Source organism: Hippocampus zosterae, chromosome 8, assembly GCF_025434085.1.
Source record: "Hippocampus zosterae strain Florida chromosome 8, ASM2543408v3, whole genome shotgun sequence".
NCBI classification, from domain to species: domain Eukaryota; kingdom Metazoa; phylum Chordata; class Actinopteri; order Syngnathiformes; family Syngnathidae; genus Hippocampus; species Hippocampus zosterae.
In genome coordinates this window covers 24,900,547-24,915,701 of record NC_067458.1, presented here as the reverse complement: position 1 = coordinate 24,915,701, position 15,155 = coordinate 24,900,547, and the positions used below count along the sequence as shown (strand labels likewise).

At 49.5% G+C, this 15,155-nt stretch overlaps 1 long non-coding RNA gene across 1 annotated transcript; it reads left to right on the top strand.

Annotated features, from left to right (window-relative positions):
- Nucleotides 1-6,906: 6,906 nt before the first annotated feature.
- Nucleotides 6,907-14,848, top strand: LOC127605354 (uncharacterized). The gene is made up of 3 exons (XR_007963572.1): nt 6,907-7,019; nt 13,268-13,456; nt 14,705-14,848. It is a non-coding gene; the product is annotated as an uncharacterized LOC127605354 (long non-coding RNA).
- Nucleotides 14,849-15,155: the final 307 nt, after the last annotated feature.

Genomic DNA, 15,155 nt, shown 5'->3' with positions numbered 1-15,155 from the left:
TCGCTCTCTCTCTCGCTCAAGTCACACGTTTCTCACACACAAGTAGCCTTCTGTAAGAGGTGCCGGAGGGGACTCGAATGCGGGCGACGTGGCACGAATGATAGCAAGCCAGCGTTTTGTCCGTCGTCTCCCACGCCGCCTTCCTTCTCCACAATGCAAGCGTCGGCGCGCAAAAAAAAGTCAAATGACTCGCTCGTCATCAAAATGTATGCCCCCCCCCCACAATATTGGTGCTCTTTACATCCAAAATGAGGGTGGGATCCCACAAACCGATACAAGGATCAAATCTTTGACCAACAAAGTCCAAATGAGATCACTGGGCCAGGATAAGCGGAAATATCCGAAAGCGCAAAAAGCAAAGGATAGCAAAAAGCGACGCCATTATCTTGACAAACGGACAAGGAAATCCAGTTGCGAAAAAACTACAAAATCAATAACACGACGACGAGGAAGCTGAACTACGGCAACAACAAAAACAAAGTCAGGCTGACAAAAAAGGGAGAACAAACTCACGAGTGTTGAAGGAACGTGATTGGCGAGCAAAGCGACTTAATGGTGATCCTTAAGTAGTCGCTGCCGTCGGTTCCAATCCCGTAATCCCCATCAAGCAAAACGTGCGAGACGACAACGCCGTAAAAGGCGAAGCGTGTTACCGCGCGTGACGGCGGCGCCTCTGGAGGGAACGCCCTCCACTCCAGCCCGTGCAGAAAAGAAAACGCAAAGGGATCAACAAAACCGCCTCGTGAGCCCCGTTTGATTTCAGGTATGCGTGAATCCAAACGGGGCTGCCGCCTGAGCTACATTTGAATTGGTCAGGAAGAGATGCCAAATGACGCTTCCGCCGCAGTGGCCCGCCATTCGTCGTCTCTGAGGAAGCATCATGCAAAGTCTTTTTTTTTTTAATCTGTCAAAAAAAAAAAAAGAGCATTTGGCGTTTGTGAATTCTGCAGGCGCATCCGCCTGGATGGCTCGTTAATGAACCCCCACTCCTGGCTGAAGTGCGGCCATTTAGTATGCCGCTAGGTGCTGGCTATGAAATCAAGTCGCGTCCCACTCGGGGCATGGGTCAAATTCCGCGTGAAACGCCCGCCGCTTTTTGCTGTTGCTGTCACGTCCTCCGACCTTTGACCCGTCGTCATCGAGCGTTGTGCTGAAGAACTCCTGATTGCCCTCGCTTGGTGTTGATGCTCCAGCGTTGTTTTATTCTCGTTCGTCGTCGTTTTCTTTGCTCTCTCAGTTCCTCGTTTACAAAGTATTGCCACTAATGAGTCCTATTGATCTTGCGCTTGTTTTTTTTTTTTTTTTTGTCACTCATTTCAGCTCTTGCAAAATGGCAACGGCTTATTCGTAAAACTGTCGTAAGTCATTTGTGTCCGATTGGGACGGAACCATGAAAGCGCGCTTGACTCTGACGAACCTGCGGCTTTTCTTTCCCTGCCCCCAACCTGCATTTGAGCAAAGTGGTTGCCTTCGTTTTTATAGAGCGAGAAGCACATTTTGACGATGACCTATTTTGGCATTAAAAAAAAAAAAAATGACGCGTTGAAATCTGAAATCGATTTTCAACCCATCCTAAATTGTTGTGCTTGGTGCGCTGTCCATGGTGCTGAACAAAAAGTTTCACTTTCTTTCCTCGGCTGTTCCAAGTCGTCGCCAACCCTCGCCTAAGAGTCTGAAATGATGAGTTGAACCCACTAACCTTGATCCCCTTCACACTTCAAGAGCATTTCAAACTAAAAACAAAAAAAAAAAACCCCATCTGAAAATCATCAGAGGCAGGATGTCTTCTAAGCTCACATCAGGGAGGGCCGTGCTCTGATTTTGACGCAAATCTGGCCCAAGAGCAACCCGCCAAGTTCCGTCATCCGCTTCCAGAGCCGCTCTATCCACCTAAGAAACTAAGCAGGTGGCGCTGGAGGTGGGCTTCATTTAGAAGCTTTGTTTTTATTTTTTTGCAGATGATTTTTTTTGGGGGGGGGGATCCCGGACGCCGTAACTTGTGTTTACTTCTTGGAATAGATTTTCTACGATTCTCCTGCGCTGCCTTGTTTACTCATTCACTTCCTTTTGCCAGCGCGCCGCAACCACAACAGCCCCCCCCCCACCCCGGTCAGTGCATGCGATTTATCGGCCTATTTTCTTCAGCTCGATGCTCGTTTTTGGTCACACCGGCCACGGAGGACCAGCGACAGTCGGGGGTTGGGGGGGCTCAGTCGAGGTCGGTCCGTCAGGCAGGCCCAGACACCATCCCGGGAGAGTCTTATCTGAACTGACTGATGTCTTCCCGGAGTGGCGCAATCTGTCCGAGGGAGAGAAGGACGTCGCGCACATGGCTGCACACCAGACAGGGCGACCGGGGGGGGGGGGGGGGGTGAACTTTCCCCTTTCTCAAAACTGCTGACCGCAATAAGTTCTCCATAGCCAGCGCTGGACTTTGTGAGAAAACTAAGAAAGCTTACTAGACCAACCAAAAATCCTCTGCAACTGTTCCAGAGTCAGAGTGGAGCGAGTGCCCGCCAGTTGCATCCCAGGAACTGCACTGCACACGACACAAAAGGCTCTCCAGTGCGTTATTTAAAAAAAAGAAACAACTAAACGGCGCATCTCTGAAGCATCCTCCTCCTCCCCCCCTACAGGACATTTCCACCGGCGGGTTCGTCGAAACATTGCCGAGGCCGCTGCGCGCAAAAACAGATCGTTGTCTTCACACGGCGTCCCTCAGGGCAGCACGTCAGTCGAGCGCCACTACGCTGACAAGAGTTTCGTTTCGCGGGCCATTACGCTCCTTAATCATCATCTCACCCCCCCCCACGCAATTAATAACGTGGAAATGTACCCATCATTCCGATCAATCCTATCCTATCCTATGAAGTCACATGCGATCCATCCTTTTTTTTTTTCGATTGTCAAGAATTTATATGCAAAGAAGAAATGAATTCTCCAGCCGTGGTTTTGTCAAGGATTGTGCGCCTGAAGACGGGGGCGGGGTGGGGTGGGGGGGCAGGTGAAGTGACCCGGTCCACATTAGCGCTGTCACAAGCTGTATTTCTCGGCTCGGCCTGATAGATGCGCCGCCCCTCCATTTGACAGCGATAATAAGAGACCCAGAGAAAGGAAGGTTTTGTGACAACGGTGTGGAACGTGGAGGATGGGGGGGGGGCGGGGGGGGGTTACGCATGAGTCAGCGAAACGCGCGGCGCCATTAAAAGGAGATTTACAGCCGCTTTCAGACAAGTCTGTACGCTCCGCTGCTGCGAGTCGAGGCGGTTCTGTGTTTGGAGGACGTTACAAATGGACACTCCACGTCTCGGGAGCGCTCAATCATTTTCATACGGCTACTTGGACCCGACGCGGCCCACGCGGCCCACGCGGCGATGGCTTTTGGCGCCGCGCTGCCCGCACTTCATTTCTTGCCACGGGTCGGCCTTCTTGCTCTCTTCCTCAACGCCGCTTTTCATCTTCCTCTTCCAATAAAAATCACGACTCTTTTAAAAGATGGTTGAAGCATTTTTTTTTTTTTTTTTTGTGGCTAAGCTTCATTGCGTCGTGCTTGTCGGACTGTTTTTAGAATCGTAAGTTAGCAGCGGAACCATTTGCGATTCCTGAGTAACATGCACTGCTCACAAGTTATTCAACTGAAACCGACAGGAAGTGAAAAATGGTGCTAGGGCCTCCCCTTTGCTGCTACAATAGCTCGGTCTCTCCGCGAGAGCATCAATGGATTTTTTTCTTTTTTTTTTTATCTTCCCGCGAGGATCATTTTTGAGGTCGGGCGCCGAGTGATGTTGGTTGAGACAATTTCGACCATCGCTCGTTCAAAGGCTGTTTGATGGCGCAAAGGTCAGCATTGGCCGCATTTCATTTGGACAAATTCACTCAAGAGTGACTTTGGATGCGCTCAATTATTATTTTTTTGCTCCTTACCGCAGGCTCCTGACCTCCAACCCTCCGCGGAGCGTGGTTGCCAAAGTTGGCCGAACTTTGACGAGCGCACTCCAACTTTGGCGATTGAGATGGGACGGCGGTCCATCCCTTTTTAATGACGACGACGACGACGCCTTTCGTCCCCCCCACCCCCCACCCCCGCCTGCGCCACCTTCCGTTGACGTCTCCGAGCGCAGGCTGTGAATAATTGGTCGCCGCGCTCGGCTGGAGGTGAGAGGCAATTTTCGCGGTTTGCTCGGAGGTAGCGATAGGCTCGTGTCTTGAAAGTGTCGGAAATGAAAAGGTGGGGGTGGGCAAGAGCTTGAAGAAGAAAAAAAAATGACATTGAAGCTTTGTGATTGACATTGGAACTGGAGAAAAATGCTTTTTCTGTGTATTTGTAACTGGCAAGCCCAAATAGACCCCCCCCCCAGCATAAAAACACAGTGTCAACCAATCATGCCTTTGACTTGACTTTGCACGTGCGATTTGAGCCATGCAAATTGATCCCCGATGTCGTGCGCCAACGCTTTCATTTGGGCAAAGATGGCGGCGATTCAGCCCACGTTATTCCCAACGCTCTTTTACCCCCCCCCAAAAAAAAAACTCCGGGCGCACGCTTTCAGCGGCGAGCACAAGCGGTAATTACAGCCGCTGCGATTTTATTTCTATCTATTTCTTTTTTTGATGTTTGGCCTTGCTCCCGAAACGTAGAGACGGGTCAAGTTGAACAGCGCCCGGTTCGATACCTTGAAATATGGAGGCACTTTCTCCGCGTTATTGATTCCCTTCAGGTGACATCAATTACGACGATAACTTCACTGTCACGGCGAGTCGCGAGAGCCATCAATCAAGAGCGGCCAAAACGGGACGGCGTCCAAATCCAGCGGCTCTTTCCCGCGTGCCGTGTTGGGAGCCAATGTGCTGCTCCTCCAAGCATTTTCCACGTGTGTGCCATCTGACGCCAATCGTAACCCCCCCCCCAAAAAAATGTGCGAAAAGGCAACGTGGAAATCAGCCGGCTTGCCTCGAGATGCTTTTGGCTCGAGTGGGCGGGGCCATCACTTTATTACAACCTCCTCGCCGACATTCGCCAAACTCGGGTCTCCCTTCGATGCCCCCCCCCAAACCCCCCCCAACCGCAGACGGGAACTCTCATTTATCAGCAATACCTCTGCGTTTCATGCCCATTTGCGCACATCATTTTTGAAAGCTGCCAGCTCATTTTTTGACAGCGACGAAGGGGGGGGGTGTATTTAAAAATCAATGCATCGTATTTCTCGATGACTGACGGCCCGCCGGGCATCGCCGACGCCGTCTTAATTGCTCGGGTGCAGTAAATCCCCGCCATCATGTACTGCAAACAGATTAAAAGAGAAAGATTGATTTGCAAGTGGACTTTGACCCCGGCTCCCCTCACAAGCCGGAGCAAATGCCGCTCGCAAATGCCGCGCTTCAAAGAAAGCGCGGCGGCGGAAAAACCAATATTTCAAAAGCATGCCCACATTGATGTCCAAGGTCCCTTTGTCTTCACACAGGCGTCGTTGTTGGCTCAAAGATGCGGCCATTGTCCGATGACTCCGCAGATGTCGAAGCTTGTCCCGCGGGGCCGCCATCGAATATTCACGGAGCAAATAAGATGCGCTCCAGAATGTAAAAATCTTTTTTTTGTCATGAATTGGGCCTCTGTGAGTGAACTCCAACATTTGTCAAGCGGCTAGCGTAACAACAGCCTTCGTCCGAAGCCACCGTTTAGCAAAGCAAGTTTCAGGCTGTCAATTGATCTCGGTCGTCGTCAATGTTTTCCTTCCAAGTTTTGAAGGCTGCAAATTGTGTCCTCAATTGGACACAAAAAAAAAGGGAAGGGAGGAAATGAGGCAGAGTGTTGTGAAAGGAGCAGCGTATCCACAGGGGCTCCTGCTAATTGCCTCGCGCACGAGCTTGTGGAACATTTTAGTCGGCGAGCGGATGGGGATCCAACTCCGCCGCCCCGGGAGTGTTGGCATCTCGCTTCAGCAGACGACATGTCGGTGTGACACCGATTTCCCCCGGCGGCGCCGCCGCCTCGGCGAGCCGCTCGCAAGCCCGCCTTCCCAGGAGGCGCGCCCCCATCAGACGTGAGATAGATTGGCATCCCGCGAGTGTCCAACAGCTTTACGGCCGCTTTAATGAGGCCATTCGGGCGGAGGAAGCCTCCCGAATCGGGTGCCTGCGCTGCTCCTTAAAAAGGAGTCCAAACAGGTGATATTTCACTCCAATCCTTTTTAATCGCCCACCAAATGAGTTTTTCAGTTGGCCTCCGTCTTGCATCCCTTTCAGGGTCATCCGTTTACAAACGCCAAGCGTTTTTGTTGAGCGGCATCGCACGCTCTCAGAGTTCAAGGCGATGGTGCAAAGTGCCGCCCTCAAAAGTTCCGCCATTCGTGCTTCATTAGAACCAAAAAGACTTTTTCCAGTAGATCAGATCGTACGGGAGTCCAAGTGCCATTTCATTTCCTCCCGTTGACTGATATTTCCGTCATATGTCATGTCCTAATGAACGCCTATCTTTTTCTGATGGAAAGCAAATTGAAAAACAAATAACTTTGACGTATTTTAAAATTGCTTTGATGGAAGATTTCCGGACAGGTGAATGCAAACCGCACGGGCCGATTGCAATATGGAAATAATACGCAGCTGCGGGATGATGAAGGGATCTAATTGACAAATGTGTCAGTCAAATATTTTTTTTTTCAAAAAGTCACCAAGGTGGGTTAAAAAAAAACAACAGTTTTTATAAAAAACTGTTGTTGTTTTTTTGTAACCCAGTAGGGGGCGTTGCCAAAGACGAAAGAAGCTGAATTTGACAATGGCAGTGATTTGCCGGTCCGATTTCAAATCAGTGTCCAGTACAGGGACCCTACTTTGAGACCGTTAGCGTCTTAAGATCACAAAACAACCACATGATTTTTTATTAATTCTTTTTTTTTTTTGTCAAAAGGCAACGTCGGCTTGAAATTGCCGCGAGAGTGCCGGGACATGACGGCAGAGGCCTCCCGCCGATGCACGGGACTGCAATTCTCTTCTGAATCTTCATCCAAATCACCGGGCAGGCGGTGAGTCCGTGGCTTTTCTCTTCGTGATTTCGTGGTTTAAGGAAGAGGGAAAAAAATAACATAAAAACACCTGAGGGCCATATTATCAGCAGAGGGGTTCTTGAGGTTAATCAAAATAGTTGCCGGCAATGTAGGAGGGCTGCGCCTCCCTTGGCGTCCTCCATGCGCTGTTTCCTAACGGAAAATAAAAACATCCCGTTGGTACGCCTTGTTGACAAAAAGCCACAAAGGCAATGACGCGAGCTACGCTAGTGTCACGGCCGCCGAGATAACCTGACTCAAAGGAGTCGTTCAATCGCCGCTTCAGCAGAAAAGACTCGCGAACGTTTCCCGTGTGACGCTCGACGGCGGTGAAGCGCATCGGAAGTCGGGCTTGTGTTCTCTCCCGCAGCTTGAAACTAATGGAGATACCCCGGCCCTCTTCGTTTCGCCAGGAAGTCACCCGATAACTTCTGCGGGTGGCGCTAATCCCTGGCCGATTGCAGCTGGTCCAAAAACATTTCAACTCGACTCGAGCGTAGTTCTCCACCACGTAAAAACAAATACAAAGTGCTGTACGTGGAGCAAAAAAAAAAGAATTCAAGCAACAAATTGATCACGAAAGACGGTAGAAAGCCCAAAAACAGTCCAGCTCAAGTCTCGAGTCTCTTGCTGGCTCCCACATCCCTGTGCCTGCACGGCTTTTCTCCGGGTACTCTGCTTTCCTCCCACGTTCCAAAAACATGCAAGGTGGGGCCGGGCCATTTCAAGACTTGAGAACAAAGAATCGGGTCTTCAAAAGAAGACTCTGGAGCAACTGGAGACGCTTGATGGAGGATCGGCCGCCTCCAAAGTCAAGTACGGCAATCCAGCCCAGACTTGACGAAGGCATGAAGGACTCGTTCAAAGTGCTCTTGAGAAAGAAGAAAATAGGAATATGTCCGATCGAAGAATTGCCTTCAAGATGTCGCCTTCAATTTTGTACTGGAAATGATACGTTGCGACACATGTGCCATTGTGTCGTGCCGTTTGCTTTATGAGCATATTCATGCCCGGGGCGTAAGTGAAACGCGCTGAGACGCTTTTGTTTTCTTTCGGTTCGTTTGATCCGTGCGGGCGGAAGTGCAGAGGATCAAATATTCTGTACTCGTGGGTACTTTCTGATCCAGAACACAACAAACCTCGTCTGGTCTGATAAGAACGTTATGCGCAGTGGCGTTTTTTTTTTTTTTTTTTTGCTGTTCCTCTGAATAATGTACACATTAGGGCTGGCGTGACAACGCGCTTTTGTTTTGGCCCAGGAAACGGCCGCGCACTTTTATGGACTCGCCGTGCACAACAATAAAGTAGCTTTCAGAGAGCACATTATGATCATCGCCTAGAAGGTAACGGCCGACCCAAGCGGGTGACAATTTGGAGTGTCAGCAAAAGTCGGCCGATTTTCATCTAAAAAAGCACAGAGGCTGCGCAGAGGTCACGGCAACCGCCGTTCTCGGTACCTTTGGGCAAATAAGTGAATAATCTTCACCGTTTTCTGTACTTTGGGCGATGAGAACACAGTGCATTACATCAACAATTTGAATCCGCGTTGAGCATTTGACCTTCTCCTTCAGGAACTTTGGCGTCAAAGGGGAGATTCTAGATTCCCTTTTCTGGCAAGACCGGTGAGTTCTTTAGTTCTTAGAATTATGACCAGGCCCGTATCGACCGTGATGGCGTGTCGTTAGTTGCACGTGGTAGCTAGCTATGCCGACACCACCAAAGTAGATCTTCTCCGGATGCCACGATTGACAGAACAGTTCTTATTATTCCGCACGCTTTACTCCGTCCCTGTTTGACGTGCGGCGCGATGACAACTCAAAGTGCAAAGGCACTTTTGAAGCTATTGATTTTGCAATAACGTACGATGCCACTTGAATTATTCAGCTGGAGGCCCAAACTCCGACCGTCATAAAAACCCTTCGGCGGCGGAGAGACAGAAAATGGAGAAGGATTCCGGAGCAACGCTCACGTAGTTTATTGTCACAATCAATAAGCCTCGTTTGCCGTCTGGTGTCGGCCGACAATCGCTCACATCTTTGCCTTTTCCTTTGGCGACATGTTCCGCTTAACAAACGGGATACTTCCGGCGATCCGAGCCGAAAGCTGCTCGGCGCAGACTTATCGGCCTGGTCCTCTTTGGGTGTTACTGGCGCTTGTGAGCGCAAAACGTGTTTGTGTCATCTGGCTCACGGGACTCACCACTGACAAAGTTCTTTCTACGGAAAGAAAACAGCGCGATTCCCAGGCTAACGACACCCCCCCCCCCTTCCTCCCCCACGCTGTCGACATAAATCACCAGTCGAAGCCCGAGGCCCGCCGCCATCTGGTCGGCTGTTTCCCGCCGTTCCAAGAGTGAAGAACACAAAGGGGCGCATGGACTCCCCGCCTCGCCGTGCAACGACCGCCATCTGAGACTTTTCCATTCGTCAAAGCGAAGAACAATCCGCACACCTCTGCTCCAGCGCTGCCAAGGTTAAACTCCTATTTTTTTTTTTTTTGTGGACTCAGATATGTCTTTTGGTCCTTAGAAGCGCAGTCATGCCTTGTTTTTTGCAGTTACTGGGGACCAGAAACCCCCCGCACCCAGGAATTTGTGTGTGTGTGTGTGTGTGTGTGTACGTGGGGACCAGCATGGTGAAAATATGCAAAGAGGATTTCTACCTTACATATTTGAGACAACAGCACATGTCTTTCAATCTTGAACATTCCTCAAGATTGGAGGAGGAGTGGCTGGCGTTGGGGCGGCACGGAAGGCGGCTCTCACTTGAATCGTCGGCTTTCGGTTCACTCAAGACTCTTCGGGCGTAGCGCTGTGACGCTCACCTTGTTTTCTTCCGAGTTGAAATAGGTTCAAAGGTTTCTTTGTGGTCGTCATCATCTTGCGAGCTGACGTCTTCGCAGCTAAATGAGGTGATTGCGCTTTCTCATAAATTCACTCGAAATGAGATGAGCGCTGAAAATTCCCTTTCACAAATGTTACCGATATTTGTGTGAAGTAACCAAAAAAATTGAGCTTTGGTGAAATAACATGTTTGACCAGAGTAGACTGCACCTTTCCCCCCCCAAATATGAAAGGAACGCCCTCCTGCCAGTTCAGGTGACATTTGGTTGCATCTAACGAGACCTACGGGTCCACTTGGCTCCGACTCGAGTTCGCTGTGCTGTGAAATGAGGCACACAACCTTGAAATGATTCCCACAATAGCAGGTGGTCTCCGGCAATGGAGAAAGATTTCACGTGTCCGTCTGATAAATTGAGGCCTAGTCTCAAGAAAGTCGAGACAAAGCAAAGGTGATCTCGCTGAGGAAAGAACGAGAGACGCCTCGGCTTTAAAAATAAAAATAAAAATAAAGAATGGTGCGATGCAAATAGATCCAGATTGCCCAAAAGCAATTTTCACAACGTTGCATCGGAACGGAGTGTGACGCACTTGTTCAGAAAATGCAAATGTGATCATCCCCCCCAAATATGGCGGAAGCGCGTTTCTGGCAATTCCCGGCAAAAAAAAAAAAAAAGACTCTACTAAATAAGGGTCCTCCTTCATCAGCGATAAGCACAGCGAAAACACACCGATTGACTTGAAAGAGGCAAAGGGGGACTCCTTCTCACGGAGAGCCACGCGATTAGTGGCCGTAGCATGATTTATGAGCCAAATTCAAAGGGACCGTACTGCACCGGCCTCGGCTTTGGCTTCCAAGACTTGCGTGGCGGGTGATGGATGCGGCCGCCGATGCGCTTGCTGGGCATCGTCGTTCCCATTCTGACTTGCAGATCGTGCGGCGACCGCCGCTGCATTCAATGCCAAACCCAAAGGGAATTTCGCATCTGTTCCACCTGATTGATGCTCCTCAATAGAAGAATCGTCAGCTGGAATCGAGTCGCTGTGTATGTTTATATTGGGGGTGCGCATCTCTCGACACAAGAAGGTTCCATACGTTTTTTTTTTCAGACGTTATGATGCGAAACGATTCAAGGATGATCTGTTTGATTCAAAGGATTGGAAAATGATTCGGTTCGACTAGGAAGGATTACGATTCGTTTCGATGCTGCACGACTCGATTCGACAGAGTATACAAATGCGTTTGGTTTTGTTTTTTTGTCATTTTAAACTAATCACAACTAAGTAACTATGTACCATAGCTGCCCGTTTCCTTCTAGCATAATAAAAGACGATTTGATGCGTATCTCGATATATTTCAAAGTTGTCCGGTTCAGTTTCATGCCGGTGCATCTTTGAAATCAATGTTTCTCTTCAGAACATATTCCGATTGATCTTGCTCGCTCGAGTGAACGAGGAAAATTGTTTTTTCATCATCAAACGGAAGCTCAATACACACTATATGGAGCTAGCTAGCTAGCTAGCTGCTAGCTCCATATACACACCATATGGAGCTAGCTAGCTAGCTGCTAGCTAGCTCCATATGCACACCATATGGAGCTAGCTAGCTATCTAGCTGCTAGCTAGCGCCATATGGTGTTGTATTTAGCTCGCTAACAAGATCGATAGCTATCGATTGTGTAACTATCTCTGTGTCGAGTTAGTTCCATGACACATCGATAGATTGTGTGTGTGTATCCAATTGTCTATGTGGATAGCTCGATAGAAAATGTGACATTTTACATGGAAACGGAGCACATCATCAGTCAGTTTACACTGCCAGTCTAGACACCCCACTCCTAAAAATAGGCTCCGCCAAATCATTTCTTGAACTAATCAGCTTCGTCTTCTCACTCAAATGGTACTTGTCAATAATGAGTTCAAATCGAAATTTCGTTCAACCAATGCAGACAGGAGACACTTCTTCCCGTGACCTGAATTGTGTGTTTTCATCGTATAATGATGTTGGAAAATAACTCTCACAAAGCTCTCTTTATATTAGACTTGGCCCAGAGGCGTGTAGCCCAAAGGTACAATCAAGCAAGTTATAGATCGCCCGTAGGGGGCGTAATTAGGACAGATATTTCAAGTAAATAATACAGGCTAGCTTAATTATTCAAACCCGCTTTATTTGGTCGAGGTGCCGTTGCGCTTGTCTGGTACGTTCCCCCTCCGGTCTGCTATAGCGGCCTTTTTTTTTTCCCGTGCGATGCCAGGCAACGATCCCCGCCGCACATCGTCCACACTCTCATTAAAAGATGATTAAAGGCGGCAACCGCCATCAGCGGTGCTGCCCCGCCGCCGCCGCCGGAGCATTGACGGTGGTGAGGCATCACAGGAATGGAACGAGGTCACTCTCAACTTTCAGCAGTGCACTGTCAGTGACGATTTGTGGGCAGAGATTTCAAGGCGAATTCAATTACATGTGAGCAGCCAGGCGTGCGCGCGCCGCGACGCACTCCCGCTTACATACAACAGCCAGCCCGGTTAACGCGGCGGGCCAAAACGCACTTTCGCTCCGCTGCTCTTTTGTAAACAAATAGCGCCGCTAAATGATTGCGTTTGAGTCCAAGGTTATCGTGCTGAAATGCGCCCTTTGCCTTCATTCTCCCCCCCCCCCCCCCCTCCATCGCTCTCCTCTTTTTTGTCGCCCGCCGTCCTCTCTCCCAGTTGATTTCAAATCGCTTTGTCTTCTCCCCACCCGACGCCCTTTTGCTTCTTTTGTTCTTCGCAAGTTTCACAGATGGAGTGACTGGAGGCTGTGGCAGTTATGCAAAATGGAGCTGTAATGAATTCGGGGCTCCCGCGATGAATGTCATAAAAAGGAACTCCGGAAAAAAGTTATAAATAAATGTGACCGTCGTGGAAGTACAAAAGAACATTTTGCGTTTCATTATAGTGAAAGCGCGGAGGTCATGTTTTTGTGGAAAGAAAACAGGAGCCGAACGTGTTGGTTGCTCAACATCATATTTACTGCACTTTCTAAGAATCCAAATTCAAATTTCCTTCGCCCAACGGCGTTGTTCAAATATTTTGTGTTCACGGGCACTTGAGTGAGGTGGCAGTGTTGCTATAAAAATCAGTCAACAACCTGACGTCCCGTACGGTTTCCAACATGGCGTTGAGAATTGAAAAGACAGAAATAAGGAAGAACTAAGAGGAGAGCGTAATCTTTGGTCCGCTTGCTTTCATATGTCGATGACAGTGAGCAAGTGTGTGTTCCAGTTCCGAGGCCAAGATCTGGATGGAATTATTCATGAACGACCACTTGCAGTCCCGACCCCGGCCAGCGCTTCATGTTCACATTTTTGCTTTATGTAACATTTCGCCTCTACTTGTACATTCACAGAGCTGCGGCGGAGAAGACCCCCCCCTCCGGACAGTAGGAATGTGGGCACCGCTCAGTTTTGACCTCGCCCGGACAATCCCAACCGGCCGCAGAAATGGACATCGGCCAAAGTCCACACCCACAGATTCAAAGTCTCTTGCCGTACGTAGCCCCCGATTGTGTCCGCAACTGGAGCAAGGTCGTCTCCCGGTGAGCATCCTCGACCCTTTTCCTGCATCAGATTGCGTTGAGATCCGCAATGACATCATTATTCATGAACTGCACCAAACGGCGGGGTCAACCGTTGGCACTTTTCCCGAGACGGGGATGCTAATAGCGTTCTGCCTTTCCTCCTTGAAACCTTTGAAAGCGGACATGAGAAGAGTGAATTTGCACATTTCGAGATGATACTTGACAATTTGAGGGGCCGCCGCTGACACTTAAGCGCAAGTAGCGCATGCTCCTGGGTCAGCTCAAACAGACGAATACGCTCCACCTTGCGAGAGCCCGGATGTATCATCGGTGTCCATACATCGTTATGGGAGTGGAGGGCGTTCCCTCCCGAGCCGCACCTGTCGCTAATCGGCCTCGTCGTCCAGCCGCGCTGACACGACTCTCGTCTCAAGTGCCAATTCTTGAGACGCTCACACTTTCTCCATTCGATTTCTTGCCGTTGTTTGCCTCGGTGTGTAAGTTGTGTTTTTTTATGACTTGGCTCATCGTGCTCTTTCGTATCCTCCCCGCAATTGGATTCCCTCGTCATCGAATTTGGATTCGGTGACGTGATTTTCTAGACCGAGCCATCTTGGAAGAAGGTCGGGAGTCTTGACAACAGTCCGTCTTCTTTCTCGCAGTCCGCCTTCGATCGGCAAACTGCGCCGGGATATCAAACAGATGTTGCGACTATAATCGATGCGGGTTGTTGGCGGACCGTGATCCGGCGCATGCGGGTAATCCGTCCTCTCGGTTTGCCTGCCTCATTTGTGCTCGGTGCGGAGCGTGTGGCGCTCCGGCTGAAGCCAAACGCCCTGGAGTCCTGCCAGCTGTACATAACATTTGCGTAATGTGTTTCATGCACCGGGCAGAGAGAGAAATTGGCTTTTTTTTCAAGAATGGGCAACTCGGATCAGGCACAGAAGTGGCGCAACTCTTTCTAAAGTGACGCACAGAAAGATCCAACTCTGTTCGATTTCGCCGTACAGAAGTGACAGCGTTTGGTGCCAGTGGCCCTTGTCCCATCCTGTAGACTTGGGGCCCCCTGGCTCCATCCTGTAGACTTGGGGCCCCCTGGCTCCATCCTGTAGACTTGGGGCCCCCTGGCTCCATCCTGTAGACTTAGGGCCCCCTGGCTCCTTATCTTAAGTCAACAGTGTCGAACTTGGGTCTTAAAGTGGACGGTGATTTTAAACTGGACCGGCAAATCGGTGCCATTGTTCAATCGGGTTTCTTTCATCTTAGGCAGCTGGCGAAAGTCAGGCCTCCCCCGGCGATACAGTTCTTCACGCCTTCGTCACATCCCGTCTGGATCGCTGTCATGCACTTGACTTTGGAGTCAGCCAAACCTCCATGAAGCGTCTCCAGTTGCTCCAGAATGCTGCTGCTGCTCGCCTCTTGACAGGTACACTCGTCGAATTCTGGAAACTCTTTCGAGTTCTTTTGAAGATCCTGTGATTTTGTTTTCAAATCTTGAAATGTATTCAAATTAGTATTTGACAGGGAACGCAATTTGTGTCGATTTATGTCCGACGGTTGTTTTGAACTCATTTATGGGCGCGAAATCCAAAACTTGACCTCGCTTCGTCTCCGCCGCGTCCAAGTTTTTGCTCTCTTAAAAAAAAAAAAACAACAACAGCAAAAAATAAATACGATTGTATGTCAACAAACGACAAAGATGAATTTCTGATAAGCC